Raw genomic sequence first — 11,953 nt, 5'->3', positions numbered from 1 at the left:
CAGTGTTTTGTATTTTGCTTTATGAGAACCACAGAGAGGCAGATGGGGACTTGCTGGTGAGGCTGCTGTCTTACACGGGGGATGTCCCAGATGTGGTCTGGGAGAGTCCATGGCACCCACGACAATGGCATTCCTCCTTCCTTCTGATAACCCTGGAGGTTGTTCACTCAGTTTCAAGCCAACAGGATTTGAAGCTAAAGCTGGGAACACAGGGAGGGGCTCCAGCTGTAGATCCTGTAGATGCTTTTTTTCAAATTGGCTATATTGTGGCAGACAGTAGAAGTGTCTGTGGAAGGGACACATGGATGGCAACTGAGGAAATTACTCAGATTATTTTCTGGGGTTGCTTAATGGTAAAAATGGTAATTTTCATTTTAATGGGGAAATGACCCATTTGTGAGAGGGAGGGAGTGCACCTGTTTGGGGATGCCATTCACATGACAGTCATCCTCTCCTAGTGTGCCCTGTGTGGGGCTGGCCCCTGACTGCTGTTGGCTTACAGCAGTGCAAAGTCCATGGGTTCCAGAGAGACCCTCCAGAGCAAGACACAGACAACTTTGGATACAGGAAAAGGATTTAAATTGTCGGATTTCCAGGAGCCCCCAGAAATAAAATAGCTTCAAAGCTGTAGAGTTTCTTTATGAGGGACATGGGGGCTTGGGCAGGTGTGGAGGTGGGCAGCTGCACTGAGGTATGGGGTGGAGTTTGGGTTATTCCCTCCACATATTGCCCAGCCTGGCTTGCTGGTGTGTTCTCCTTGGCTAAGAATACGATGAACTTTCTCTACCCCTTCCTTTCTGAAGGGTAGTTAAAAATTTGTTCCAGTCTGCAAAAGCTAATTTACAAATAAAGTAAAACCTGTAGGGCTGTGATACCCAGCTTCAGCAAGACTAACCTCTTTCTGGAATACACCAAAGAGCTCTGGGAAGAAAATTCTGTTCCAAAACATTGACTTCCTGGAGCTAACCTTCTGAGGAAAAAGACAGTGTTTCATGTCCTAATGGCTTTCCACACCCTGGTCCTTTCCCGGCACAGAGGCACAGGCAGCTGGCGTGTATTTCCTGGCCCATGTGGCCAATTAACCTGCGTTGATTGAGATGCAGATTGAGCTTGTGTCCGGCAGCACAGGGGGTACCTCAGCCATCCCAACTTGGCGTGAACAGACATGGTCAGGGAAAATGGAAAATCTGCTGTTAAATCCTGTGATAAGAGTTCACTGACTTTGTTTGAGGCTGGAAACTTTCAGATAAAGAAGTAGAAGTGAAACTGGACTGGGCAACAAAGAGGAAAACTTGGAGTTGTCCACTGAGAAATGAGTGACACAGGGAAAGTACAGGGGAAGTGAGCTGTTGTGGCAGAGCTGTGGACTTGCTCTGCTAACGAGATAGTGCAAGACCTTTTTACAGCTCTGACTCCTGTGTCCATCATTTATGTTATTCCTTGGATACGACTGTTTCTAAGGGGGAAGGCTGGCCCCAGGTATGCAGCAGGGGGGGCATGGGGCAGCAAGTGCAGAAGGAAATGTATGTCCTCCTGCAGGGGCAGTGAGGTGAGGCTGATCATGCCAGAGCACAAACTGCTCTTTCAGGTGGACTCTTCATTTCCCACAGAGATTCCATCATGTATCTGGCCACAGATGATGATAGAGGTGCTGGGAGGACAGGATATGAATAGGGATGGTGGCAATATGTGGTAACAGCATTGTCTGATGGAAGTCCTGGAATGGCTATGTTCCAGCTGAAACTGCCCATGAAGTGTGATTAAACTGGTTTGTACTGTTCATGAGGTGTCCATTTCTCATGCACACTGCTACCCCTACCACATCAGTTTTGCAAAGGTTAAAGTAAAACCAAACAAACCCCAGCCATTCATGGTGGGCATGGAAGGAATGTGAGACCCAGGCATGCCTGCAGGGATGCTCTCTGCCATTCCAGCCCCCAGCAGTGTGCAACACAAGGACTTCCTGAGCCAGCTTGCATCTCCTTGCTGGTGCCTTTTGCATCACAGTGCCCTAAGTATTGCACAGTAGATGTCAGAAAGGAGGATGGGGGGGAGACTTTTCTCCATTTCTAAACTCACTGCTTCAGCCTGACTGAAAATCTATTCTGGTCTAATGGCCAAAGAATGCACAGGGACCTTTGGACCTGGGCTTGAATCTGTATTCTGCTGCAAGACCACATGTGTCCCAGGGTTGGTCACATCTGTTTCATCTCCTGGTCTGTAAAATGCAGCACAGCTCTTTCCCCCAGTGCACAGAGAGAATAAATACTCATCACTGAGCTGTCATCCTGGGCACAAGGGACCATCTAGATAGATGTTTGTTCCAAGGAGAAATGAGGGCAAATGCCTCTTCTCCCAGTGAAACATCAGTGTGGTTTGAGTCAGTCAGAGCACAGTGTGATTTCTTCTATTGCTGTGCATTTGATCTGAAAAAAAATGTTGTCCACTTCTTGAAGAATTTTTTCGCTTGACTTGATTCCTCTTACATTGCCAACTGAGGCACGTTTCAGTGGTTATAGGCAAGTGCTTTGCACTAGAGGTATAAAGCAGGCAGCAAACTGTAGCAAAGGCTGTTGAGGCCAGTCCTGTCCAGATTATCTATATGCTTAAATCTATGCAAAAAGAAATGACACAAAATCACTTGTGTAACTAAGAGCAGATATAAGTGTAGCAATATGGACTGTATTATATGAACTAAACTTGCAGGTTTTTGGCTGAGCTACACAGGCTGTTTGCATTTTATTTGTCCCAGCCATTATTAATGAGACTTGAGATTGCTCAAAGTTCTCTTGCCAATGCTTTCCTGTAATGAGGGACAAATTAAAGCAAACAAACCCGAAGTGAAGCAAACACAATTCAACTGTGTGGAGGAAAGCCAATAAAAATAATGCCTGATATCCTCATTTTTTGCTTAGTGTGTGTGGACACACAATTGTTTCTGTGTCAGCTGGACTAGAGCATGATAATATCTGTGTCTACTGCTCTGATGGAGACACTTGACAGCTCCACTTGGAAAGTGTTTTGGAAAGCAGGTTTGTCTGAGGACCAAGCCAGCCTCACACACAGTAGCCTCTTCCCCAAAGAGATATAGGCTAAGGCACCTGTTGGACAGGAAGGGAAAGTGAGAGAGCAGAGGAAACATGAGACTGAGGACTGAGAGGGCATGTGCATTCCTGGGCTGATGAAATTGCCATCTGTCTTGCTTCTGTGCAGGGTAAACCCATCACCCACGATGCCATGGAGAATGAGGTTGAGGACAGCAATTATCCAGCTGCTGGTGTGAGGGATGTTCAGCTGCCACGGGCTCCCTGTGCACCTCTGTGCTCTGTTTGTCCATCACGATCTCGCTATGTAGGACTTGGGAGGAGAAGTTTTTAGCCAAACATACAATTGCTACCTGTGCTTAGACTGCAGAGGTTTCCTCCTCTTCACAGCTGAACAGCTACTTTGAGGACTTCAAAAATTCACACTATTGATGAACTACCTGTCTCTTCCATGTGATAAGTGAAAAAGATCAATCTGCTTTCCAGAGCTACGAGGTCCCTGCTGAGACCAACACTGTGTGTCCCTGACACTGGCTGCAAGAGGCAGCTTCGTGCAGTGATCCCATGATCTTCATCCCAACAGGGATCTCAACAGGGTGTACTCTGAGCTCCCTATGGCCAGCTCTCTGCGCTGAACAAACACACTCCTCAGTTCATTTTCTCTCCTGGCTTAGGTGGGTTGTTGTCAGAGTTAGCAAGGTAGCAGCATCCATCAGGACGCAGTGGGGATGGAGGTTGCTGATCCCCGTGATCTCCACTCCATCAGCTGGTGTTGCCCGTGCCTGGTGGCCAGCAGAGCTGCTGGAGCAGGATCAATGTCCACTGGGAGCAGTGCCTTGGGATCCCAGCAGACACAGCTCAGCATATTTCTGGCTTGATGTAAATCACAGACTTTTCTGTCCCATAGCTCTTGTTCTGTGGTCATCTCCTTCCTGCACCCCCCTCAACTGATCTTCATAACGTGCAGCATTCAGACAGTTTGGTCTGGCTATAAGAGGTGAAAAGGGGTGCTTGATGATCTTTATTAACGGCATTACTTTAATTCAATTGGATGAAGGACAGATAAGACAGGAGAGCAGACATATGCTGAGCAACACACTCCTCTGCCTTAAAGAGAATACTTTAATATGGGCAGGTAGCAGCTAAAATCAGGACTAGGAAAAAGCCTTGGCCAAGCAACTCAAGAAGGGCCTCTGTCTTCTGGATGCTGTGACTGAAGATGGGGTTGGGTTTAGGACAAGATGCTCTTTGTGGGACTGGTCACTTACAGACTGGAAGGTGTATCTGCAGGGCTGTGGTTCCTGTGGCAGAGGGCAAGTGGAGGGCAGGGTAGGGCACGCCTTCCTCCATGTTCCTGTTGCTGTTTAGTTAAATTTGGGCTTGGCACACACTGCTGCCTGAATCTTTACCCTCAAAAGAGTTCTGGCCTCAGACTGACTTCTGTGTGCAACACAGCTGCGGCTGAGAGCCCTGAAGGTTTTCAGGTTGACAAAGAAATCCTTTCTGCAAAAGGAAACCTCTGCCTCAGGGTGTGACTACACCACACCATTTCTTGGTGTGCTTGATACTACATAAGGGGAGGGAAATAACCTATTCTCCATTTGGGGTTTTTTTCCAAGAGAAATGAAAATGCATTAAAGAACTGAAACAGAAACACAGAAACACGGGAGAGTCAGATGGTCTGAACATTGACAACATCTCATCTGTCACCAGTGGTGCTCATGTTTGCTTTGGCAACCATTGCCTTGCCTATGGTTCAAGGGAAAATTAATATTTGCATGTACCTAATTGTGTCACTGCCACATGTCCTAGGCTGATCATCATCTGACCTTGAAGACTATGTCTCTCTGGCTTTCACTCACTCTTCTAATGTCCCTCCTGTGGCTCTGCCTGTGTCCAGACACTTGTCTCCACTCATGCTGTGTATGAGACCCACCCCCCAGACCCCCCTTTGCAGACCTCACATGCCCTTGGCTAGGAGTATTTGGGGGAGCTGGGCCACTGCATTACGGTGCTTCAGCCCCTGACTGTGGTTTCATTGTGTTTTTGAAGACGGAATGACATGGTCTGTTGAGGATAGCCCATTGCTACCTGGTCACCTCATACTGCAGTCACCCAAGCCAGGTGAAAGTAGGAGAAAAAGCACAGCCAGGTGTGCACCATCTGTTGTTCCACCTGAGAATACCATGGCATGTACTCATGAGGGATGTAAATGAAGGCAGGAAAAACAGGCAAATGCCACCACCTGCACGAATTCTCCACCAGCAAGGCCTCCTGCCTCTTCCTGCTCCTGCTCTCTGGCTTGTGCCCATCAGAAGCCTCTGACAGAGGCAATATTTAAAGAGCTTTGCTCACAGACCAGCTCTGGGTCCCCTTCCTGATGCTGGTGCTAGGTCACCCTTCCCTTCCACAGATCAGCTGTCCTCTGACATCGTCCCAGGACATACAGACATGCATCACCTTCTTCCTGGGAACTCTTCCTGTTCCCTCCTTATCCAGGAGATGGACAACCACTTGGTTGCAGCACTGGTTGTTTCCCATCCTTACATATGTAGGCAGGAACTTCCCTCATGCAGCAAACAGCTGACAAACAGCTCTGCTCCCAGGAGAGGTGACACTGCCCCTGGCCCTGGGGTGACTCCTTAGCCTGTCCTAGAGAGGAAGAACACCTCTTGCACCAGACCTCACAGGCTGCCCTGATGACATGCAGCTCAAACACCTAAAATAAACAACCATATAACTTGTCACTGGCTTGTGAGACCAGTCACATCAGCCTCTGAGGGGCTGATGCCCACCCTGTTCTTTCAGGCATACCCTGCATATGTTTGTATACCAAAAACTTCAGAACGCAGAGAATTCAGAATTTCAGGACTGATGATTTGTCATTATTGAATTATTTTATACATTAGGTGGGGATTGCACAACTGAAACACAGGTTGTTTAAGGCTCACAGACCTGGAGAAGACAGAGAAGTCCTCTGCACATTGTTTGTATTTCTGCCACAATATGTTAAAGCTCCTACAACACTGTGAACTTGCATGGCCTGAATTTTCTGATGTTTTCCTTGCAGAGAAAGTTAACAGAAGGAACGATGACCAAAACCCATTTGAGCCCACATTGTGGCAGAGCATGGGAAGAGGAAGGGGGTTTCACACATCAGCACAACCAGCTCTCAGGTTCCAGACTTCATGGTTTGAGTTGCCAAAAAAAATATCCTGATTTGCCCATTTTCTGTGGAGAAAAGATGTTGAATTTCCAGAAACCCATTCTTTGAAGGGCTGGAACTGGGCAAGAGGCTGGATGCAGATATGTCTGTAAGAAAAATAGTTGTTATGATAGTAGCATCTGTGTGGGGGCACTGTGTGCATGTGTGATGTGGGAGCCTTTGATTAAGAAATGATCTATATATTCATCACACCTCCCGGTCTCAAAACCCTATAGATTTTATTGCCTCCATTTCTGTCTGGAAAGCACCTCTATGAAGAATTTTTTCTGTGTATAGAAAGGTAAACAGATTGCAGAAGTCTGCTGTGCGTTGATTCTCTTCATGATAATTTGCACATTAACATGGAAGCATTGCTTGTGTACTACTGAAAGCAGAAATCTGCTTTTCAAGTCAAGCTACATTGAAATGCATGAAAACGGGCAATTAGTATCATTTTGAGTAATAAGCTGAAGCTTGCAGTATAGAGTTATTTTTATGAGACAGTAGAAAATGACACTAGAAATCATACCTGGATAGATGTAGTGTTATTTTGTACAGAAATAGGGTTTTGTACAGAGATAGTGCTACATGGAGAGATGGGGTTTAACTCCTTGTCCACAGGGAACATGGAGGGTGAGGTTTTGGAAGGTAGATGGAAGGAAGGTAGAACTTTTCCTTTTCTTCAATGTGGTTTCCGCCCAAGAAAAATTGGCTGAAGAAGTTGTTCTGATTGACGGATGAATCTGCTCTTTCTTCAAAAGCTGCTATTGATTTCGTGCTGTACGTGCTGATCTGACAAAATGTTCCCCAAGTAAATGCAATCTGAGCTCTTCGAGAGAAGCTTCGTAGAGAAATCAAATCAAACAAAAATGGGAGCTCGGGCAGTTCATGCATTCCACAGTAATACTTTAGTCCTGGTGATATTTTTAATGGATTTGAAAAGGGAGGCTGTGCTGGGCAGTTAAACAAAGACCAACAAAAGATTTTTGAGCACAGCCAGAGGCATGGCAGGTACCTGAATGCTGCTCTCCCACTTCACTCTCTACTTCTGCAGCCTCCTAGGTTTCTCTTACTGATACACAGCAAAGGTTATCTGGATTACTACTCATGCTGTGTTTTGTCAAGGACTAACCTGTAGATCTTACCTGTGGCATCTTTGCAAGCTGCCAAGGTTCCTCCAGGAGCAGGTGTAGCTCACCCAGTGCGTACAAAAGTTTGCCCTCTTTTTTCAGTAACTCTTATGGGTCTTTTTGCCCTATAAGGTCACGGGAGTTGTCTGTGGGTTCTACCTGCCTCTCTTTACTTACCTGTGATCTCTCAGAAGTGGAATAGGGTGCCCTTTCCTCATCTGCTTCAGGGGATGTTTGAGTTGGAGGTCAGGAGAAGATTCTTCACCCAGAGTGTGGTTGGTCACTTAAACAGGCTCCCCAGGGAAGTAATCACAGCACCAGGCCTGCCAAGAGTTCAAGAAGCACCTGGATGATACTCTTAGTCAAATGCTTTAGTTTCAGGTAGTCCTCTGAGGAGCAGGGAGTTGGACTTGATAATCCTGATGGGTCCCTTCCAGTTCAAGATATTCTGTGATTCTGTGACTCCTGAGCATTCTGAGGGATGGACACCAGGCTGCTCAGAGACGATTTCTGCAAACTACCTGTGCCCAGGCAGGACAGCAATGACACCACTGAAGGAAGTGTGACCTCTGCAGGTGACATTCCTTTCACATCTACTGGCCTCAAGGCTGGTGTGGTCCAGGAGGGTCTGCACAAGCTTGTCACAAGCAGGTGGCTGCCAGGATCCTGCTGGGCTGAATGCTTCCTTTGGGGAATTGGAAATACCTCTGTCACTCCCCACAGGGGGAGTGGGTAGCTTCAACCACCTTTTGGGTCTGCATAGCCCCCATGCAGATTGTGGAGGGGCTGTGTCACAATTAGTGAATTTGAGACCTTGCCAAAGACAAGGGGTCTGCTGTGTGGGACCATGAAGATAACAGTCCCTGCCCCACTGCTCAGGTGGTTGCCACCACTTCCTACAGCCTTGGTGTAGTGTAGAAGGGACTACAATGAAACCAAAGAGCAGAAACAGCCCTCTGTTAGCCAGGACATACCACTGTTAACTTTATCCTGCTATTTTCTCTAAATTGTGTGCTTGGTTGAACTTTCAGACCGCACTGCTCTTGCCAGTGGGACTTGGGGGTTGGCCTCCAGCCTTTGGGATAGGGCTCAAAATCTCTTGAAGACTCCAGGACCAATATTGTTCTACCTAGGAGCTTGTTATAACCTCCTCCCTTTCAGAGCTAATCTTTCCCCTTCACAGTCATTCCAACATTAATGAGTACTTTTGAGAGCTCAGCTTTTCTGCTAAATGTTAAGTTTTCCTCTTTTATTAGTCCCTTAGGAGAGTTATTACAGCTCAAATGCTCTGTCTTATTTGGATGAAAACTGCTTGGATAAATAGCAATGAATTCCTCTACCTCAAATGGTGGTTTTTCTGGGTGCTGGTATATAATGTGCCTTTTTGTGTCCCTTCTGCTGGATGAAGGGTGAGAAGACTGGGAGAACATGGTCCAAGGGGACTACTGGGTAGTGTTGGGAGATATCAGGAGACTTGTGGAGAGGTGAAAGAAGGAACTGAAAACCTGGGGACAAGATCCAGAGAAAAGAAAAATGGCTCTATAGGGAAGTCTCCAAGCTGATCAGTTCAAAAAGGTTTTTTTAAAATATTATTTCTAAAAGAGAAAGCCCTGGTAGCAGGGAGAGATTGTGTCCAGCAGGTACAAACATTTCCTTCATGGTAACATTAAAAACTTTGTATTGCTTTGAGAAACACAGTTAACTTTCTTTCAGTAACATCACCTGAACAGCCTGATGTGTGTCTCTGCTCCATCACATTTCCTCTGGTTTCCTCCCAGGGGGCGGGATTCACCTCCCTTCCTGTCAGTGTGGATTTGCATCTTTGCTAAGGGGGAAATCTGTGGTTCCTGCACTGATGAGTAATTCTTGAAATCCCCCAACATTAACTTCCATCTTTATTATTGTGGCTACAGAAGAGCTATTTTGTGTTTCAAGAATATTGGTGGGGGTGGTTTGGCCACTTCCTCTTTTTAAGTCATGCAGGAAGGCAGAAATTACTCTCATGGTTTTCAATCTACAGCTCGGCAAAACACAATTTCGCTGGTGTCACACTCAAGGTCACTGGCCTCTAGTGCTGTTATCTCTCAGGGGATTCTAGAGAGAAGACCCAGGCTCAAAGGGAGGAATTGCAGGCGTTCTGGTTTCTTAAGGCTTCATTTCCAGGTCATCAGAACCCAAAATTTCTCAGGAGAGGCTCTGACAGAGCACTCCTGCTCACACTGGGGGGAGTCTGTGAGCTCTCTGGATGTTTTGGCTTCCCCTGCAGCAAGGGCAGAAGTTCCCCAGGTGTCACTGGGGTCTTGGTATGCCACAGATGGCTCCTGTGGGAGTAAAGGAGGTGAGGAATGCCTCCATCCACCCCTGTTGTGGTTTGTGTCTTTTTGTCTTTTGCACTGAAAATTACAAGTCTGCTGCCAAATGATGGAAGTGCCTGGTGGGTAGGGAACCAAGAGTGTGTGTGAGTGCATGTGTGAGCTCAGCCCATGCCCAGTTCGGTGGTTGTTGTAGGCTGATGTCCTGGTGGCACTGGTGACAGTCAACTGGGAGAGCTGTCTGTGCCCAGCAACCACCTTCCTTAACTGTTCTATAAAACTGATTTTATTTTCTTTAATCTTGGCTATCTGCTCTGCCTTCAGGGAGAAGCAGGCATGAGCATCAGCAGAGGTTGCATGATAAAGAAAATCCAGCCACACTGACCTCAGAAAATTTTACTTAGTTTATAGGAGTGCTATTTATTGTATTAAACTAACATTGTTATCAGAAGACATTTATGCAATGTCCTGAAACTATTAGGCTATGTGTAATATGCCAAATATAAACAAATGCCATTGTAAATGTCGAGTCATGCGGGAAGATAAATAAATTAGTTTCCTGGGCTTATTAGAGCTGAAAGTTGGATGTTTAAAGCAGGAGGGGGAGAATTGCACAATGCAGTTCCATATGGCTTATGAAATGTGTATGAAAACCATTTTCTCCTACCCATCCTAATTATGATACATAAATAGATACACTGTTTTCCTTCAAGTACTTACTTAGCTGGAATATTTTTTTTTTAAAGATCAGCACAATACTTCTATTATGTGTTTCTCTAGGCCCTTAACAGATCTCTAAATCAAAATCCATTTTTTATAGCAATAAAATGACCTTTCACTAATTGGGAAAGAAAATGTTACCCAATAGGTGACAGTTCTCTTGAGTGCTTAGCACTGTCAGAAGTCATTTTGGCATTTGGCTTTAAACTGTAGCTAAGTGTTTAAATAATAATTTTTTAAATTATGTGTCTATATGAGTTTTGTGTGAGTGTGCTTACATAAGAAGAGGGTGGTTTGTGCTGCCCGTGACCAGGCAGCAAACTAAAACCAAAGCAGTGTTCTTCACTCAGGCTACGATTTTGCCACAAAACCTGTTGGCAAAGGACTCCTTCTCCCAGTTTGTGGCACTGGCCACTGTTAGTGAGCTGCCTGCATCACTCTGTCTGTCTCACAGGGGCTGCAGCAATGCCATGGGGCTAACAGCAACTGTGAGGAGGGTAAAAGGGGGTGAGCAGGGCCAGCTGGGGACAAATCCTGGTGGGCTGCATCTCCTAAAGGCTCATATGAACAAGAGGAGACAACAGAGAGGGAGGAAGGCAATGCCAGAGCAAATGCAAATGTCAAATTCATATCTTTTTATTGTTCAACATTGAGACTGTGGTAGTGCTTAGAGGCTGACATTTTGGATCTTGTTATACCAGATACCATAAACACGGTGTATATGGCAGTCCTTGTTCCGGAGAGCAAGGAAAGCCAGGCTATGAGACCCATACACAGCACAAACAGAAGGTGCCTCTACTTTACCAGCCTGTCTATAGTCCAGCAAGACTCTCCCTATTTGGAACCAGTGGGTGATATTCACCAGAGCAGGCTGGGAGTAGTGGAAGGACTGGCCCTTCGAAGAAGGACATAGGACTACATCTGGCAACACAGTAAACAACAGCCAGAGACAGAATAAATGAGTCAGTTTTCTAGCGTATTTGAATACTGTTTAAATATAAACATTGTAAATTAATATCTCTAACTGAGAAAAAAATAGAGTTTGATGCAAAAATACACCAGTGGTATACTGCATATGCACATAAATACATGATATAGTTTGCACAGTCATCATGTGTCTTCCTTCCGGAGTGACTTTCCACAGACTGATACAAAAGTTGAAACAGAAAAAAAAAAAAACAGAAGGGAAAGGTCTCCAATGAAACACAGTGTTGTTTTGGTAAGGGGTTAGCTTCCCAGAAAGAAAGCTAAGGCTGTAAGAAACAAAACACAGTTTCACAAGAGACCCATTTGTGTTTTCACATCATATCTAACTCACAGCAAGAGGGGAAAGAGCAAGCAAGAGAATGGTGATACAAACAGGGTGCTCAGTACATTTTGATGGCATTTGAGACCAGTTCCACACCCCATTCAAAGACTGTTGTTAATGGGGTCTGGAAAAGTCCTCTCCTTGATAAGGAAGGGCTTCAGTGATATCCAAAGTGTTTTACTAGATGCTACACAATCCATTGCAACAGGCAGCTTGCTCCCAAGCTCAGTTAG

This window comes from Manacus vitellinus, unplaced genomic scaffold, assembly GCF_001715985.3.
Source record: "Manacus vitellinus isolate BGI_N305 unplaced genomic scaffold, ASM171598v3 scaffold_6_pilon, whole genome shotgun sequence".
In the NCBI taxonomy this organism is placed as follows: domain Eukaryota; kingdom Metazoa; phylum Chordata; class Aves; order Passeriformes; family Pipridae; genus Manacus; species Manacus vitellinus.
This window is presented reverse-complemented; position numbering follows the sequence as displayed.